The 18,167-nt window shown below is 46.2% G+C and overlaps 1 protein-coding gene across 3 annotated transcripts in view; it reads left to right on the forward strand.

Annotated features, from left to right (window-relative positions):
- LOC115659419 (zinc finger protein 850-like) overlaps positions 1-18,167 on the forward strand; it is a 64,956-nt gene that overhangs the window by 449 nt on the left and 46,340 nt on the right. Inside the window, exon 2 of one of the 3 annotated variants that reach the window (XM_030579505.1) lies at positions 1,746-1,801. The exons of 1 other annotated variant lie outside the window; for it this stretch is intronic. The gene's annotated coding sequence lies outside the window, so the exon portion shown is untranslated. Of the gene's footprint in view, positions 1-1,745; positions 1,802-18,167 lie in introns of those variants that run through there. One more of the 3 variants, XM_030579504.1, reaches the window with a different exon arrangement.

Genomic DNA, 18,167 nt, shown 5'->3' on the forward strand with positions numbered 1-18,167 from the left:
GACATCACAGGGAGAGGAGAAGAGCAGGTGCCCATACGGCGGGGGGTGGGGTGTGTGAAATCCCCTCTGATTTTACCTCTTCCCTCTCCCAAACTGATCAGATCCTCCCAGCTCTGCCCCATTGCTCCAGAATTAGCAAATAGGGCTGTAAAACCCCTGTCGCTTTCCCTTCTCCCCTCTCCCAGGATTGAGTGCCTCTGTTCTCGGCCACAGCGTTTGCCCCATTCTCTCCCCAGTGCAGAGTTTACAGTCTCCTCAGATTTGGGGGGTTTCCCACCCATTTTCTCTGCAGCAATTTGTCCTTGTTTAGGGGAAAATTGTTGCTGCAAGTCATTTGCCGAGTAGGAATGGGGTGATAGGTGCAGTTTGGGAGAGCTGTGGGGCACAGCTGCATCTGGGGTGGGAGCCAGCAGCAGGGCATGGAAGGGAGGCTGCCCAGCCCCATTGATTCCCTTTCTCCCCCACCCGAGGCCCCTTCAGCCACTAGCTACCAGTCCCATTGCCAGACCCCACTGCCCATCCCCTAAGGCCTTCTGGCTCCTCCACCCTCCCTGCTCCTGTTAAAGCACCATTGCCCAGGGCTCCCTGCTGCCCCAGTGAATATCAGGCAAGGGGAACCCATCTCTTTGTGCTGTTTGTTGTACACTGCTGTATAATCCCCTAGTGGGGGCACTCACCTCTGGAGGATCTCTAAGCAGCAGAGTGCAGCATCCCAGACCTTTTCTCCTCCTGCTGTTCCCTGCAGGCCGCTGGCCAGCTTAGTGGGAATTTCATGGTTGGCTGGGCCAAGCCCCAAAGTCTCAGTGAACCCTTGCCAGGGCATGAGAGTCCAGCAAAGAAGCAGTCTACTTCTCCTCACTAGGGCCTTCAGTCCCAGCCCTGGGTCCTTTTAATTCAGCCCTTTGTTCAGGCTCCCAGAGGAGGCCTGTCCCCTTTTGGGGGCTTACCCCATTTTACCTGTTGCCAGGGAAGCCCGGCCATTACCCCAGGTTCGAACCCAGGGACCCTATACACAGCAGCTGTGTACTGCTCACTCCAATCCATCACTGCTGTTTCCCTGGGCTGTTTCCTATGAGGCCCTTGTATCTACAGCCTTATTGTAGGGCCACCATTCTCAGATTCTTCTCTCTCACCAGGCCAGGGAAGAGTCCCTTGCTTTACTCTTTTGTCCTAGCCATGGACTGACTGACCTGCTGTGCCCCTGCAGCTCCTTTTATCTGAGCCTGCTGGACTCTTGAGTGGCTGCTTCTGTGAGGCCTGTATAGGCATTAGGCAGGCCGAGAGGACCCACCTTCTCTGGTTTCTGGGGTGGGGTGTAGTACGATCTTGGGGGTCTCCTGTAGGGATCTGCAAATGCCAGACTCCCTCCACCCCCCAGTCCCTTCAAACATTCTCACTTTTCCCTCCAGTTCTTCAGTATCGATATGCAGTCCCCTCAGATGTTGGTGTTTTCCTCTTATATTAGGAAATGTTTAGTTTTTGCCCCATTTTCTCCTCAGTTCTAAATAGTAACAGAAAATTCGTGAACATTTTGCCCATTTTCTCTCTCGCTATCTATGATTTATTATCCCCTGAGATTTTCCCCATCTAATCATCTGATATTAACATCAAATCTCAAATGTTGTCCTTTTCTTAAATCCTTGAATATTGATTGGTATAAAATCCTTCCACATTTTACCCTTTTTCTACCTGATCATCAACTATTGATATGAAATCCACTCAGATTTTACCTCTTTACCTAACAGGGAGTTTCGCAAGGGAGTTCTCCAGGTGAAGGAGGAGCAAATACAGCATCTGTGGGGTAAGTGACTGTCTGTAGTGTGTGTTTGTGTTTGGGGGTTACTTGCTGTGTGCTGAGCTTGTGTTTGTCAGTCTGTTTGTTTGGTTATTTGAAGGACCGTGTGCTGTGGCGGTTGGAGGCTGTGAGCTTCAAAGGAAGGTTTGAAAGCTAGAAGCCTCTGGTAATTGGCTGAGTCTGAATCAGTGGGTGGGGCATTCACTCAGGCCAAGGCTTTATAAAGCCGCGCACAAGCGACCAGGGGCTGCTAACAGGGAGTTTCACAAGGGAATTTGACAAGGGAGCGGGAAGGAAGCAGGAGTCCCTTTTTGGTCCTATCTGTGCCTCTTTAGTCCCCTTAAAACCTATAAACCAAACTACATCCAAAACCTTTTTCTTTAAACCACCCTTTCATTAACTAGGAGACAATGCAGGCAGAAGCCCAGCAGCAGAGTGGGGGCTATCCAGTTTATTGCACTGAGTGTAGCATGTATGATTACCTGCCCTGTAGGCGGGTGGCGTATGTGTGCAGTCGGTGCAAGGAGCTCCTGGCCCTCAGACCACGTACGGACTTTGGAGGCCAGGGTGGCGGAACTGGAGGAGCTAAGAGAGGCAGAGAGGTATGCTAATGAGGCTTTCTGGGATGCTGTAGAATTGTCCCACCTCCGCTCGGACAGCCCCTGCGCTGTTGAGGAGGATGAAAGGCCCAGGGTAGCAGAGCAGTCAATGGGAGCAGAGGGAAACCTTCCCATAGTTGGGACCCTGTCATAAACAGATAGCTAAGGGTTAATGTCTCTTTCACCTGGAAAGAAGTAACCTGAAACACCTGACCAGAGGACCAATCAGGAAACAAGACTTTTTCAAATCTGGGTGGAGGGAAGTTTGTGTGTGAGTCCTTTGTTCTTGTTCTTGTGCCTGTCTCTCTCTCGGCTATGGGAGGATTTCTGTCTCTTGCTTTCTAATCTTCTGTTTCCCAGTTGTAAGTACAAAAGATCAGATAGTGATTTATATGTTTTTTTTTTTTATTTATATGTGTGTAGTTGCTGGGGTGCTTTGAATTGTATTCTTTTTGAATAAGGCTGTTTATTCAATATTTCTTTTAAGCAATTGACCCTGTATTTGTCACCTTAATACAAAGAGACCATTTTTATGTATTTTTCTTTCTTTTTACATAAAGCTTTCTTTTTAAGACCTGTTGGAGTTTTTCTTTAGTGGGGAACTCTAGGGAATTGAGTCCATGCTCACCAGGGAATTGGTGGGAGGAAGAAGTCAGGGGGAAATCTGGGTGTGTTAGATTTACTAGCCTGACTTTGCATTCCCTCTGGGTGAGGGGGGAAGAGAGATTAGCTCTCGGTAATTCTGTTTCCAGGACTGGGAACGGGGAGGGTGGAGTCCCTCTGTTTAGATTCACGGAGCTTGCTTCTGTGTATCTCTCCAGGAACACCTGGAGGGGGGAAGGGAAAAGGTTTATTTCTCTTTGTTGTGAGACCCAAGGGATTTGGGTCTTGGGGTCCCCAGGGAAGGTTTTTTGGGAGACCAGAGTGCCCCAAAACACTCTAATTTTTTGGGTGGTGGCAGCTTTACCAGGTCCAAGCTGGTAACTAAGCTTGGAGGTTTTCATGCTAACCCCCATATTTTGGACGCTAAGGTCCAAATCTGGGAATAGGTTATGACAGACCCTCCTTCCAGATGGTGCTGGGGTTGCCTCTCGCACTGAGGTTACCTCTCTGGGGGAGGGAACTCCAGTTGCTAGGAAAAGGCAGGTGTTAGTAATGGGAAATCTGATCATTAGAAATGTAGATAGCTGGGTTTGTGATGACCGGGAGAACCATATGGTGACTTGCCTGCCTGGTGCGAAAGTTGCGGATCTCTCGAGGCATCTAGACAGACTTATGTGTAGTGCTGGTGAGGAGCCGGTGGTCGTGGTACATGTAGGTGCCAATTATATAGGGAAGGGTAGGAGAGATGTCCTTGAAGCCAAATTTAGGCTGCTAGGGAAGAGACTGAAATCCAGGACCGTTATGGTGGCATTCTCAGAAATTCTCCCAGTTCCACGCGCAGGGCCAGGTAGGCAGGCAGAGCTTCAGAGTCTCAATGCGTGGATGAGACGATGATGTAGAGAGGAGGGGTTTACGTTCATTAGAAACTGGGGAAACTTTTGGGATGGGAGGAGCCTATACAGGAGAGATGGGCTCCACCTAAACCAAAGTGGAACCAAACTGCTGGCACTAAACATTAAAAAGACTGTAGAGCAGTTTTTAAACTAGGAGATGGGGAAAAGCCGACTGCTGCAGAGGAGCATGTGGATCGGACACAGACTTCTCTTAGGAGAGAGTCTAATGATAGAGAATCTCCAGGTTATAGTCAGGAGCAGAGGCAGAAGAGGATAATGTAAGGGCCAGATCAGATGATAAACAGTCACATAAAAAAGAATCTGACACATCAGAAAAGGGGAGACAAATAAACAGGGACAAGTTTTTAAAGTGATTGTACACAAATGCTAGAAGTCTAATTAATAAGATGGGTGAACTAGAGTATCTTGTGATAAAGGAGGATATTGTTATAATAGGCATCACAGAAACCTGGTGGACTGAGAGCAATCAATGGGACACTATAATTCCGGGGTACAAGCTATATCGGAAGGACAGAACAGCTTGTGCAGGGGGGGGAGTGGCAATATACGTGAAAGAAAATGTAGATTCAAATGAAGTAAAAATCTTAAGCGAATCCACATGTTCCATAGAATCTCTATGGATAGAAATGTCATGCTCTAATAAAAATATAACATTAGGGATCTATTATCAACCACCTGACCAGGACAGTAATAGTGATGATGAAATGCTAAGGGAAATTAGAGAGGCTATCAAAATTAAGAACCCAATAATAGTGGGGGATTTCAATTATCCCCATATTGACTGGGAACATTTCACTTCAGGACGAAATGCAGAGATAAAATTTCTCGATACTTTAAATGACTGCTTCATGGAGCAGCTGGTACTGGAACCCACAAGGGGAGAGGCAACTCTAGATTTAATCCTGAGTGGAGCACAGGAGCTGGTCCAAGAAGTAACTATAGCAGGACCGCTTGCAAATGGTGACCATAATATAATAACATTTAACATCACTGTGGTGGGAAGAACATTTCAACAGCCCAACACTGTGGCATTTAATTTCAAAAGGGAGAACTATACAAAAATGAGAGGGTTAGTTAAACAAAAGTTAAAAGGTACAGTAACTAAAGTGAAATCCCTGCAAGCTGCATGGGTGCTTTTAAAGACACCATAATAGAGGCCCAACTTCAATGTGTACCCCAAATTAAGAAACACAGTAAAAGAACTAAAAAAGAGCCACCGTGGCTTACCAACCATGTAAAAGAAGCAGTGAGAGATAAAAAGACTTCCTTTAAAAGTGGAAGTCAAATCCAAGTGAGGCAAATAGAAAGGAGTATAAACACTGCCAAATTAAGTACAAGAGTGCAATAAGAAAAGCCAAAGAGGAGTTTGAAGAACGGCTAGCCAAAAACTCCAAAGGTAATAACAAAATGTTTTTAAGTACATCAGAAGCAGGAAGCCTGCTAAACAACCAGCGGGGGCCCTTCACGATCGAAATACAAAAGGAGCGCTTAAAGACGATAAAGTCACAGATTGAAGTGTCACTAGAGGAGGTTTTGGAATTAATTGATAAACTCAACATTAACAAGTCACCGGGACTGGATGGCATTCACTCAAGAGTTCTGAAAGAACTCAAATGTGAAGTTGCAGAACTATTAACTAATGTTTGTAACCTGTCGTTTAAATCGGCTTCGGTACCCAATGACTGGAAGTTAGCTAACGTAACGCCAATATTTAAAAAGGGCTCTAGAGGTGATCCCGGCAATTACAGACCGGTAAGTCTAACGTTGGTACCGGGCAAATTAGTCAAAACAATAGTTAAGAATAGAATTGTCAGACACATAGAAAAACATAAACTGTTGAGCAATAGTCAACATGGTTTCTGTAAAGGGAAATCATGTCTTACTAATCTATTAAAGTTCTTTGGAGGGGTCAACAAACATGTGGACAAGGGGGATCCAGTGGACATAATGTATTTAGATTTCCAGAAAGCCTTTGACAAGGTCCCTCACCAAAGGCTCTTACATAAATTAAGTTGTCATGGGATAAAAGGGAAGGTCCTTTCATGAATTGAGAATTGGTTAAAAGACAGGGAACAAAGGGTAAGAATTAATGGTAAATTCTCAGAATGAAGAGGGGTAACTAATGGCGTTCCCCAAGGGTCAGTCCTATTCAATTTATTCATAAATGATCTAGAGAAAGGGGTAAACAGTGAGGTGGCAAAGTTTGCAGATGATACTAAACTACTCAAGATAGTTAAGACCAAAGCAGATTGTGAAGAACTTCAAAAAGATCTCACAAAACTAAGTGATTGGGCAACAAAATGGCAAATGAAACTTAATGCGGATAAATGTAAAGTAATGCACATTGGAAAAAATAACCCCAACTATACATGCAATATGATGGGGGCTAATTTAGCTACAACGAGTCAGGAAAAATATCTTGGAGTCATTGTGGATAGTTCTCTGAAGATGTCCACGCAGTGTGCAGAGGCGGTCAAAAAAGTAAACAGGATGTTAGGAATCATTAAAAAGGGGATAGAGAATAAGACTGAGAATATATTATTGCCCTTATATAAATCCATGGTACACCCACACCTCGAATATTGTGTACAGGTGCGGTCTCCTCACCTCAAAAAAGATATTCTAGCACTAGAAAAGGTTCAGAAAAGGGCAACTAAAATGATTAGGGGTTTGGAGAGGGTCCCATATGAGGAAAGATTAAAGAGACTAGGACTCTTCAGCTTGCAAAAGAGGAGACTAAGGCGGGATATGATAGAGGTCAATAAAATCATGAGTGATATGGAGGAAGTGGATAAGGAAAAGTTATTTACTTATTCCCATAATTCAAGAACTAGGGGTCTCCAAATGAAATTAATAGGCAGCAGGTTTAAAACAAATAAAAGGACGTTCTTCACGCAGTGCACAGTCAACTTGTGGAACTCCTTGCCTGAGGAGGTTGTGAAGGCTAGGACTATAACAATGTTTAAAAGAGAACTGGATAAATTCATGGTGGCTAAGTCCATAAATGGCTATTAACCGGGATGGGTAAAGAATGATGTCCCTAGCCTCTGTTCGTCAGAGGATGGAGATGGATGGCAGGAGAGAGATCACTTGATCATTGCCTGTTAGGTTCAGTACCTCTGGGCCACCTGGCATTGGCTACTGTCGGTAGACAGATACTGGGCTAGATGGACCCTTGGTCTGACCTGGTACGGCCGTTCTTATGTTCTTGTATCAATTATTGATATAAAATCCCTCAAACTTTTCTACTTTTCTCTAATTTGTGACAAATTCCTCATATTTTCCCCTTTTTCTTTTTAATTACTGAACACAAATTTCACATTTCAGATTTTGCCATTTCCAGGTAATTATCAATTATTGATTTTAAAAAATCCTTTCCAGCTTGTAGGTGTTCCCTGTGTTTTCCTTGTGAAGTCCTTTTCCTTTTTTGGAGGGACCCTGTTGCCCTGAGTCATTCTTCACAGTGGAGGTTGCAGAAGGGTTAAATTCCCCAGTGATCAACTTCCCGCCTCACATTTGAGAATCATTTGTTTCCCTCTTTATCTCTACAGGGTTGCTGATCAGAATAACTTGCCCTATTTCAGAGACTGTGCGGCCCTGCCTGGGATGTGTGTATGGGGGAACCAAGATAAGGCATTAAGTGCTTAAAGTTATTTAGGCAATGCATTTTAGAAACAAATGAGTAAACAAAAGATTTGAACATTTAAAGAAGAAAGTTATTATCTTATTAAAAGTTTTAACTAATAAGAATGGGTAAAAATGCTATCAAATTATTTGTCCACTTTGTTATATTAATTTAATTAACTTAATGCAGTTGACATGACTTTTTGTACTTTTAAGGATGCTACTCTATGGAACCAAGGAAAACCTACATTTCATATGTTAGGGGCTAGGATTAGAAGCAGAGTTATCATTTCTGTTGCTTAGCAACCATATCTGCAAAAAAGTTAGTTTCTTCAGCTGTTGTATTCCTGAAGCATTAGAATAGTTACTTTACTGGACTTATTTAAGTAAAGTTACCACCTTAAGTATTTTAGTGATGTTTTTAGTTGCACCATTTCTTCCTGCGATGGGGGTTTCTGTAATAACTCTAACTTTGAAAACAAAGAGAGCAGAAGAAAGGAGCGAGCAGGTGGAGCGCAATATAGGAAGGAAGGGAAACATGAGCCAAGAGAGGTTCGTTAACTCTGTGTGGTCATTTTGAAGTACAGACAGCAGCAGTGAGCTTGGCAAACTGAGAGAGGATATAAAGCAGAGGTCCCCAACACGGTGCCTGCGGGCGCCATGGTGCCTGCGGGAGCATCTAAATGCACCCACATCCTGGCCGGTGGTTGAGCAGCGTCATCGAGAGGTGTTGCCACTGAAATGCCTTGAAATTCGGCGGCATTTCGGTGGATGCTCCACCACCGCCGTGGTCCTTCATCTGGCACCCACCAGACGAAAAGGTTGGGACCACTGAGGAAAACTTAACCAGTATGTGAAAATATTTGAGCAAAAAGGTTCTATAATTAGCTCTGCGTGGGGAGTGGGGCTCCATGGGTTAAAGCAAAGGGCTGGAAACCTGTACCCCTGGTTTTGTTCCTGGCTCTGGGAGGAGAATGGGAGTTGCTACCTGCTTCCACAAAACCTGAATATGTTCTCCCAGTGCCTGTTGCTTTTGTCTGCCTGCCAAATGGATTGCTGGGGTTCCCTGCTGCGGTTAACCAGTTCTGGGAAACTCCATGCATATTTTAAAGATTTTTAGCCTGTGTTTGCCAGCCTAAATTTTTTTCCTCTTGCTGGCTGCGTTTTTTCTGATGATGCATTAATTCCTGGTGTTGGCCCACGTACTCTAGGTGTTTTACTTTGAAATCCTTTTTTATCCACTCTCCTGTGATCAAAAGCAGCCTCTGTTGCCTAATGTGTTCTGTGACCTATTCCATTTCATCCTCCATCTTCTTTACCAATGTAGGGAAAGTATTGTTTGCTACTTCTCCCTCCTGTGTGCTTACTTCTCCCGTTCTGACAAGGCATCGATCTGGGTTTCAGTTTCACTGGAACACAGCTCTCATCGTATGGTGCTGGTTGCAGTGTGATGGCCCCTACGCGTGGGCTGCTTAGTGGCTCTTGGTTTGGGTCATTCTACATGTCCCCATTCCATCCCAGGTTCCATCCCTTAATTTTGCTCAGGCCACCCTTCTCCATTTCTGTTCCCACCCATCAGGCACTATCTAAGTAAAGGCACTTTCCTCCAGGGCAGATTGGCGGAGGCCCTGGAAGTTTTTCGCCTTCCCCTGCAGCATGGGGCATGGGTCACTTGCTGGTGGATTCTCTGCAGCTTGAGGTCTTCAAACCACAATTTGAAGACTTCAGTAACTCAGGCATAGGTTAGAGGTTTGTTATAGAAGTGGATGGGTAGGGTTCTGTGGCCTGCTTTGTACAGGGGATTGGACTAGATGATCACATTGGTCCCTTCTGACCCTAGAATCTATGAATCTAAGTACCCGGCACCTGCTGTTGCTCACCAAGATGGATAGTAGGGGATGGCAATTCTCTTTTTAGCAGATTCTCTACAGCTGTTTCCAATTTTCTGTTCTCTTTCTCTGCTTGCTATGACATATCATGTGTCTGGATTGCTTGCTGCCCTGCCAGCAGAGCTGGTGCTTTCCTGGGCTCTGTTGCTTCTGTTTCTTCTTTTTCTCTTTTTTTGTTTCTGTTACTTGCCCTGTCAGTTTTGTTGTTGGTTGTCTTAGCCATCTAACAGCCATGGGCAGGGTTTGCAATATTCTACGTTTCTTACTGTTCTTCTTCTTCTTCTTCTTCAAGGTTACAGTCTTTGCCATTATCTTACAAATTCCAGTCCATGTTTCCCCACTTTCTTTTTGGCCTGATATGGACCACCTCTACTTGGGCGTGTCCAAACCTGATCAGACTCTGAGGGGATCTGTAGCTGGGGGATGAGAGGATTCGCTAGCTTGGAGCTTTCTGCAATCTTTGGTGAGCTGCCTGCTCTAGGGTTCACAACTTCTTACCAAATCAGCGGTGGGTCACTAGTGTTGTTAGTGCTGCGGAGTGGTGCTAGCTCTGCAAAGTTGTCAGTGCTGCTAGTGCTGCCGTTCTTGGTGCTCCAGGGTGCTCTGCACTTAGCAGGGAGTGCAGGTTGCTGATTCTGCAGACCTCAGTGCTCTTCATTAAGAGAGGCCACTGGGTTAGCTCGGTGGCAATGGCTCTCGGCCAGGTTTATTGTCAACAAAGCACAATAGTGTACATGCAACTGCTATGGGGGCACCAGTAACATAGGTATGCTTCCAACAAGGTACCAGTTCAATCAACAGAACATGACACTGTCCCTTAGACCAGGACAAAGATGGTATCACTTCTCCTTGTATACATGGATACAAACAAGTTACATATTATGCTCTATATGTTGTTAGTGCTACAACTTTGCAGTGCCAGCACCACCTTATACCTGCTAGTTTGAACAAAATATCTTTATGCATTATTCTGTCATCCCCTCCTTACATTAGGAGGGGTTGGTGCGTTCCTGTACCATGTCCTGGGAATTTGTTTACGTAGTTAGATGAGAACTTCGGTTATTCTTGTACCATCCTCTGAGATCAGGATTGTTCTTATGAGGTGTCAGCTAATACCTGGTATGTTGCTGTTCTGCCAAGGCCAGATGTTCTCTGGTTCACAGCCTTTTGTTCATACTGTTAGGCTATGTCTACACTGCGCAGCTGACAGTGGCACAGCCATGTAGCTAAAGCCTTGCCGCTGTAACGCATGCAGTGTAGCTGCTGTTTGTTGGCAGGAGAGAGCTCCCCTGACAACAAAATAAAACCACCCCTAGAGAGGGACGGAAGTTTCATCAGCAGGAGAGCATCTCCCGCCGACATAGCGCTGTCCACACCCACACTTTTCATCATTAGAACTTTTGTCGTATGGAGTGTGGTTTTTTTTCCCCATACCTTTAAGCAATAAAAGTTTTAATGACATAAGTGCAATGTAGAGATAGCCTCAGTTATGCCTATTGTCAGCATGTCTCAGTGGGTCACAGCCGAGGATGCCAGATTCAGGACAAACTGCTGAGAAATAGGGCAGACTCACCCTAAACTGGTGATTATTCTTCCGTAAGATATGTCCACAAAAGTAAACTTCTGTCTCATCATACTGGCCAACAATAAGGCAGAAATGCAGTCTCCTTAGGTATCCCAGCCCTGGTTTCACCACCCAGATACTAGACTAAATGATAAGTGGTTATTTAAAACTGGTTTCATCAACCAAAGGGTTCTTCTGATCCCCAAAGGACGAGCCACATACCCAGGTCAATATATAACTCAGATCTTATCCAATAGTCACACCATTGCCAGTCCTTTAGTATCTAATATCTAAAGGCTTGTTTATTATAGAAAAGGAAGAGGAGAGAGTTAAAATGGTCAAAGGAATCAAATACACACAATCATTGCAAAGTTCTTGGATCAGGTTTATAGCAGTGATAGAATAAACTGCTGGCTTATAATGTCTCTGGTAACATCCAAAAGATTGGAAGGTCATCAGTCCATTGATTAGAATGCTCCTTTTACTGTAAGACCATAGTCCAGAGATCAGAGCAGGAAAGAGGCAAAATGGAGATGTTTGCAGGGCCTTTTATACTTTCTGCCATGTGGAGATGCTCTCGGTACAGTAGTTAGTGGAAATATACAGGCACAAGACGAAGTCCATTGTCACATGAACTGGTCACATGCCCTTGCATATGTTGATGAGTCATAATAGGAGCCATTGTCCTTGTTCGGGCTAAAAGGCCCCAGGAAGGCCCACCAAGTGGAGGCGAGCTTCTTCTTTGACCCACTGTTTTACTTAATGGGCTCTCAACTTGAATGGTTCATTCACAATGTTCTGAGTAGACTGGATGTCAACTACCTTGTGGGTGTTACCCAGGAGCAAGCACATTTGAAATACAAGTATACAGTCAACATTCATAACTTCATGTAGAACAATGATACATGCATACAAAAAGGGTAATCACATTCAGCAAACCACAACTTTTCCACTGACACCTTACATGACATACTTTGTACGAGATTTATTGCAATTGCATAACAGCGGTAGCAAAAATGATATACATGGCATATTTTAATCCCATAATGTCAGACCTAGGGCTCTAGAAAGGCCTTCACCTTCATGGGTGCAAGAGGCCATTAAGTAGTCTTTGCATTGTGGTGCTCCACAATGCCCATTTAATTTTGATAGTCCTTGATGTGCAGCAGCTCACAAGCATTGTATAGAGACTAAACACGTTCTTACAAGTTGAACACCTTTCTTGAGCAGTATTAACATATGGTTGAGTTAGTCTGGTTTCCAGCTCTGAATTTGTCAATGCGCAGCTGATGCCTACAGTCTTGGCCTAAAGCTGGCGCCTAGTCTACCAATGTCATGGGGGAACAGAAGATGCTGGCTGGATATGTACCTGGGCCTGGAGGACTGCATTCTGATCACGGAGCACGATAACCTGAGCATGCAATTTGTGCATGACCCCAACAGTGTCCAAGGAAGTGGGTTGGGCTCCTGCTGGGGTGGTTCCAGTGGGGAGTGTTACCCACACAAAATTCTCTGTCGCTTGCACACTCTAGGGCTTCCACCTCTACCTAGTTTCTAGGGCTCAAGATGTAACCCTGTTACTTTAAGCACCCACTCTTACTCTGTTCCTAGGACTAGGTGTAACCTTATACTCTAGGGCACCCACCCTTACCCTGTTCCTAGGGTCAGGCACCCATTCCCTCCGGGCAAACACCCATTCCCTCTGGGTTTAATGTAAACTGGGATCCAAAAGGAAGTTCTTTGGGAAACAACTCCAGGACACAGTCCCATCAGAGCTGCCAGACCTCAACACTCTGCCAATGACACTGTGCAAAAACTGGAATCCCCCAGATGGACCTGATCCTGACTGGCCATCAAGAAAAGTTCTTCTGTCTTATTGGAAGTGATGAGCGTTGTATGTGTAAGCATGTGCATTCTGTTTTAGTAGATGTTAATAAATAGAAGTTAAGTAGGATATTACTGTGTAAGGCTCTTTCACTGGTAAAGGACCCCATAAACCTGCAAAAGATTAAGCCTGGAGGGAATGGGTGCCTAAATTGATAGGGTTACACCTTGAACCCTAGGAACTAGATAGAGGTGGGTGCCCTAGTGTGTGTAAGTGATAGAGAATTTTGTGCGGGTAACAGGAGCTCCATGCCATGGTGCAAACTCCCAACTTCTCTTCTAGGGGCTGCTCAAACTGTCCCACGCTGAGGTGTAATGGTGCAGCTCAGTGGTTGGAGCAGGAGTCTGACCTAGTGCTTGGAGCAGAATCAGAGGGCAGAACTGCAGTCATGGTCAGGAAACAAGCCATGGGCCAGAACAGAACCAAAAGTCAGAACCAGAGGCCTGGTCTGGAGACAAGCCAGTGGTCAGAGCCAGGAATCAGGAGTTGAGAGGTAGGCAGGGACTAGGGCTGGAGCAGAGCAGGCACAGTTGTAGCAAGGGCTGGACAGGAAACAGGTCTGGTGCAGCTGCAGGTGTGGAACGCATTGAGCCGCCACTGTGCTGCTGTTGCTAGAAGGTGTAAGTGGTGATCTGTGGGCTCTTCTGACCAGCCAGGGAGCACAGTCACTTAGTGAGGGTTTATTGGCCCAGCTGAGCTCATTGGGTTGTTAGGCAACCATGCCCAGAGGCAGCTGAGTTCCTCATAGGTGCTGCTTCTTTGGAAGCAGTGGGTGTGTGAATACTGCCAGTGGCTAGTGGGGCAGGGGCTAGGCACTCCAGGAAGATGGTTGGAGGCCTGACAGATGGAGTGCCCTGTTCAGTCCTGTCCTTGAGGTGATGGTGCCACCCCTGGGCAATTTTGCCTTTCCCCACACCACAGCGTCCGCTGTCCTCCCTCCGTCACTCACCCTGTGTCAGAGATGAGGGAGGCCAAGGGATGCAGGTGGTGATATGGCAGAAATCCATCACTGTTCAAGAACTGGCTGCCTTGACTTTCCCCGAAGCCCATGGGGATGCTGATAAGGACTGGAGGAAAACTGGGGCTTGGTTAAGTGAGCCCTCACTATGCTGCTGGAAAAAGGCTTGCCCTGCACTGCTGCAAATTATTGCTGGTTGCATTGCTCCCATAAGGGGTAAAGTCTCTACCAGGAGCCCAAAGGAGTTTGGATTCACTGGGGAGGCACAGAGAGAAACAGGGTTTGCTGACGCAAGAAGGCCCAGTCTCAGAGCTAGAGTTCTAGCAAAAGCTAATCACGGGCCTAGTGCGTTCCAGGGGGCACTGCCAAGAGAGACGATACATATGCTGGGCATCAAACACCCTTGTAATATCTGTGATAGCTGCCCTTGGGAACAGTGATGGGGGAATCCGCCTAATCGTCTCCTTTAACTCTTCTCTAGCATTTGGTTCAGAGACTGTATTACAGAGAACATTTAACCATGTCCCAGAGGGTTAATCCAGGTGGGAGAGGCTGGGTCTGTGCTGTAATAAAGTCATGAAGGGTATGTCTGCACTGCAATAAAACACCCACGGCAGGCCCATGTCAGCTGACTTGGACTCATGGGAATCTGGTTGTGGGGCTGGATCCTGAGCCTGGACGTGTACACTGCAATTGGATAACTCTGTAGCCTGTAGGCTAACAGCAGGTTTTATTTCAGTGTATCCCTATCTTGGCATCGGAGCACCAGGGCAGCCAGTACATACCTCTGGGTATGTCTACGCTATGGGATTACTCCGATTTTATAGAAATCGATTTTTGGAAACAGATTGTATAAAGTCGAGTGCATGCGGCCACACTAAGCACATTAATTCAGCGGTGTGTGTCCATAGTACCGAGGCTAGCGTCAACTTCCAGAGCGTTGCACTGTGGGTAGCTATCCCATAGTTCCCACAGTCTCCCCCACCCATTGGAATTTTGGATTGAGATCCATTGGCCTGACGGGGCAAAAAACATTGTAGTGGATGGTTCTGGGTACATGTCGTCAGGCCCCTCTTCCCCTTCCTCCCTCCCTCCCTCCATGAAAGCAACGGCAGACAACCGTTTTGTGTGTTTTTTCCTGGGTTACCTGTGCAGGCGCCATAGTACAGCAAGCATGGAGCCTGCTCAGCTCAACGCAGCAGTCATGAACATTGTAAAGACCTCATGCGTTATCATGCAGTTTATGCTGAACCAGAACCTGCAAAAGCAGGCGAGGAGGAGGTATCAGTGTGGTGACAAGAGTGATGAGGACATGGACACAGAATTCTCTCAAACTGTGGGCCCTGGCGCTTTGGAGATCATGGTGTTAATGGGGCAGGTTCCTGCAGTGGAACGCCGATTCTGGGCCTGGGAAACAAGCACAGACTGGTGGGACCGCATAGTGTTGCAGGTCTGGGACGATTTCCAGTGGCTGCAAAACTTTCGTATGCGTAGGGCCACTTTCATGGAACTTTGTGACTTGCTTTCCCCTGCCCTGAAATGCCAGAATACCAAGATGAGAGCAGCTCTCACAGTTGAGAAGCGAATGGCAATAGCCCTCTGGAAGCTTGCAATGCCAGACAGCTACCAGTCAGTCAGGAATCAATTTGGAGTGGGCAAATCTACTGTGAGGGATGCAAGTAGCCAAAGCAATCACTGAGCTGCTGCTACCAAAGGTAGTGACCCTGGGACACATGCAGGTCATAGTGCATGGCTTTGCTGCAATGGGATTCCCTAACTGTGGTGGGGCGATAGATGGAACCCATATCCCTATCTTGGCACTGGAGCACCAGGGCACCCAGTACATAAATCGCAAGGGGTACTTTTCAATAGTGCTGCAAGCACTGGTGGATCACAAGGGAAATTTCACCAACATCAGCGTGGGATGGCTGGGAAGGGTTCATGACGCTTGCATCTTCAGGAACACTTATCTGTTTAAATGGCTGCAGCAAGGGATTTACTCTCCAGACCAGAAAATAACTTAGGGATGTTGAAATGCCTATAGTTATCCTTGGGGACCCAGCCTACCCCTTAATGCCATGGCTCATGAAGCCATACAGGCACCCTGGACAGTAAAGTTATGGAGATATCCTATCTCCTAGAACTGGAAGGGACCTTGAAAGGTCATTGAGTCTAGCCCCCTGCCCTCATTAGCAGGACCAAGTACTGATTTTTGCCCAAGATCCCTAAGCGGCCCCCTTAAGGATTGAACTCACAATCCTAGGTTTAGCAGGCCAATGCTCAAACCACTGAGCTATCACTCCCCCAGTAGTCAGGAGCTGTTCAACTATAGGCTGAGCAAGTGCAGAATGGTGGTAGAATGTGCATTTGGATGTTTAAAGGGAGGCTGGCGCACTTTACTGACTCGCTCAGACCTCAGCCAAACCAACGTTCCCATTGTTATTGCTGCTTGCTGTGTGCTTCACAATCTCTGTGAGACCAAGGGGGAGACATTTATGGCAGGGTGGGAGGTTGAGGAAAATCACCTGACTACTGATTATGTGCAGCAAGACACCAGGGTGGTTAGAGGAGCACACCAGGAAGCACTGAGCATCAGAGAAGCTTTGAAAACCAGATTCATGACTGGCCAGGCTACGGTGTGAGAGTTCTGTTTGTTTCTCCTTAATGAAAACCTACCCCCTTGATTGACTCATTCCCTGTAAGCTACCCACCCTCCCCTCTTTGATCACAGCTTGCTTTCAAGGGAAATAAAGTCACTATCATTTAAAAATCATGTATTCTTTATTAATTGATTATAAAACTAGGGAGACAACTGACAAGGTAGCCCGGATGGGGTGTGGTGGGGAAGGAGGGAAGGAAGGAAAAGGTCACTTCAAAAGTTGTTGAATGACAAGCCTTTTGTTTGGGCTGTCCACTGGGGTGGAGTGGCAGGGGGCATGGAGCCTCCCCCCTGCATTCTTGGGTGCCTAGGTGAGGAGGCTATGGAACATGGGAGGGAGTAGGGCGGTTATAGAGGAGCTGCAACGGCACTCTGTGATCCTGCTGCCATTCCTGAAGTTCCACCAGACGCTGGAGCATGTCAGTTTGATCCTGCAGTAGGTGCAGCATTGCATCCTGCCTCCAATGATCTTCCTGCTGCCACCTCTCATCTCAAGCATCCCTACCGTCCTCATGTTCATTGGCCTCTTTCTTGTACTGTGATACTGTGTCCTTCCACTCATTCAAATGAGTTCTTTCACGGCGGATTGACTGCATGATTTCAGAGAACATTTCATCTTGCGTGCATTTTTTCGCCGCCTTATCTGAGATAGCCTTTGGGACGGAGGAGGGAGGCTTGAAAAATTTGCAGCTGCAGGAAGGAAAAAGGGAGAGAAGTATTTAAAAAGATACATTTTACAGAACAATGTGTATACTCTTCACAGTGAACAACATTATTCACATTACATAGCACATGGGATTTCGGTACAAGGTCGCATTTTGCATCTTAATATTGAGTGCCTGCGGCTTTAGTGTTAGAGGTCACAGATGCACGGCTGGGCAACAGAATTCGGCTTGCATGCAGCCATGGTAAGCCATTGTCTTTCGGCTTCTGCAACCTTCATAAAAGCAATGCCCTCCTTTCCCATACCAAGCAAAGCCCATTGAGTTCTGCGGTTTTCATGTTAACGTGCAGCAGCAGAAACCAAAGTAACCCACCCCTCCCATCCAGTTCTCTGGGATGATCACTTTACTCCTCCCCCCACCGCGTGGCTGGTAGCAGGGAAGATCCCTACTAGCCAAACGCGAACAGCTCAGCGTCAACGCCCCTGCCACCGCTTGGCTAACTGCCGGGAAGGATTTCTTTTCAGCCACAGGCGAACAGCCACCTCTGTCCCCTTAATTAAATTCCAATATTTCAACCAGGTTACCATTAACAGTATCACTCTCCCAATGATAACACAGCAAGATAAAGAATGGATGTTGCTTGAATGCCAGCAAACACCGGGACCATATGCTGCCATGCTTTGTCATGCAATGATACCAGATTACTTGCTACTAGCAAGTGGTAAAGTGTCCTACCATGGAGGATGGAATAAGGCTGCCCTGCCCAGCCCAGAAACCTTCTGCAAAGGCTTTTGGAGTACCTCCAGGAGAGCTTCATGGAGGATTTCCGCTCCATCCCCAGACACGTTAACAGACTTTTCCAGTAGCTGTACTGGCCATGAATGCATCTTAAGCCCTCAGGGCAAATTAATCATTAAAAAACGTTTGCTTTCAAACCATGTTTTATATTTACAAATTTGCACTCACCAGAGGTGCTTTCTATGGCTTCATGGTCCAGGATACTGCCTTGGGA

This window comes from Gopherus evgoodei, chromosome 11 (genome assembly GCF_007399415.2).
Source record: "Gopherus evgoodei ecotype Sinaloan lineage chromosome 11, rGopEvg1_v1.p, whole genome shotgun sequence".
NCBI lineage: Eukaryota > Metazoa > Chordata > Testudines > Testudinidae > Gopherus > Gopherus evgoodei.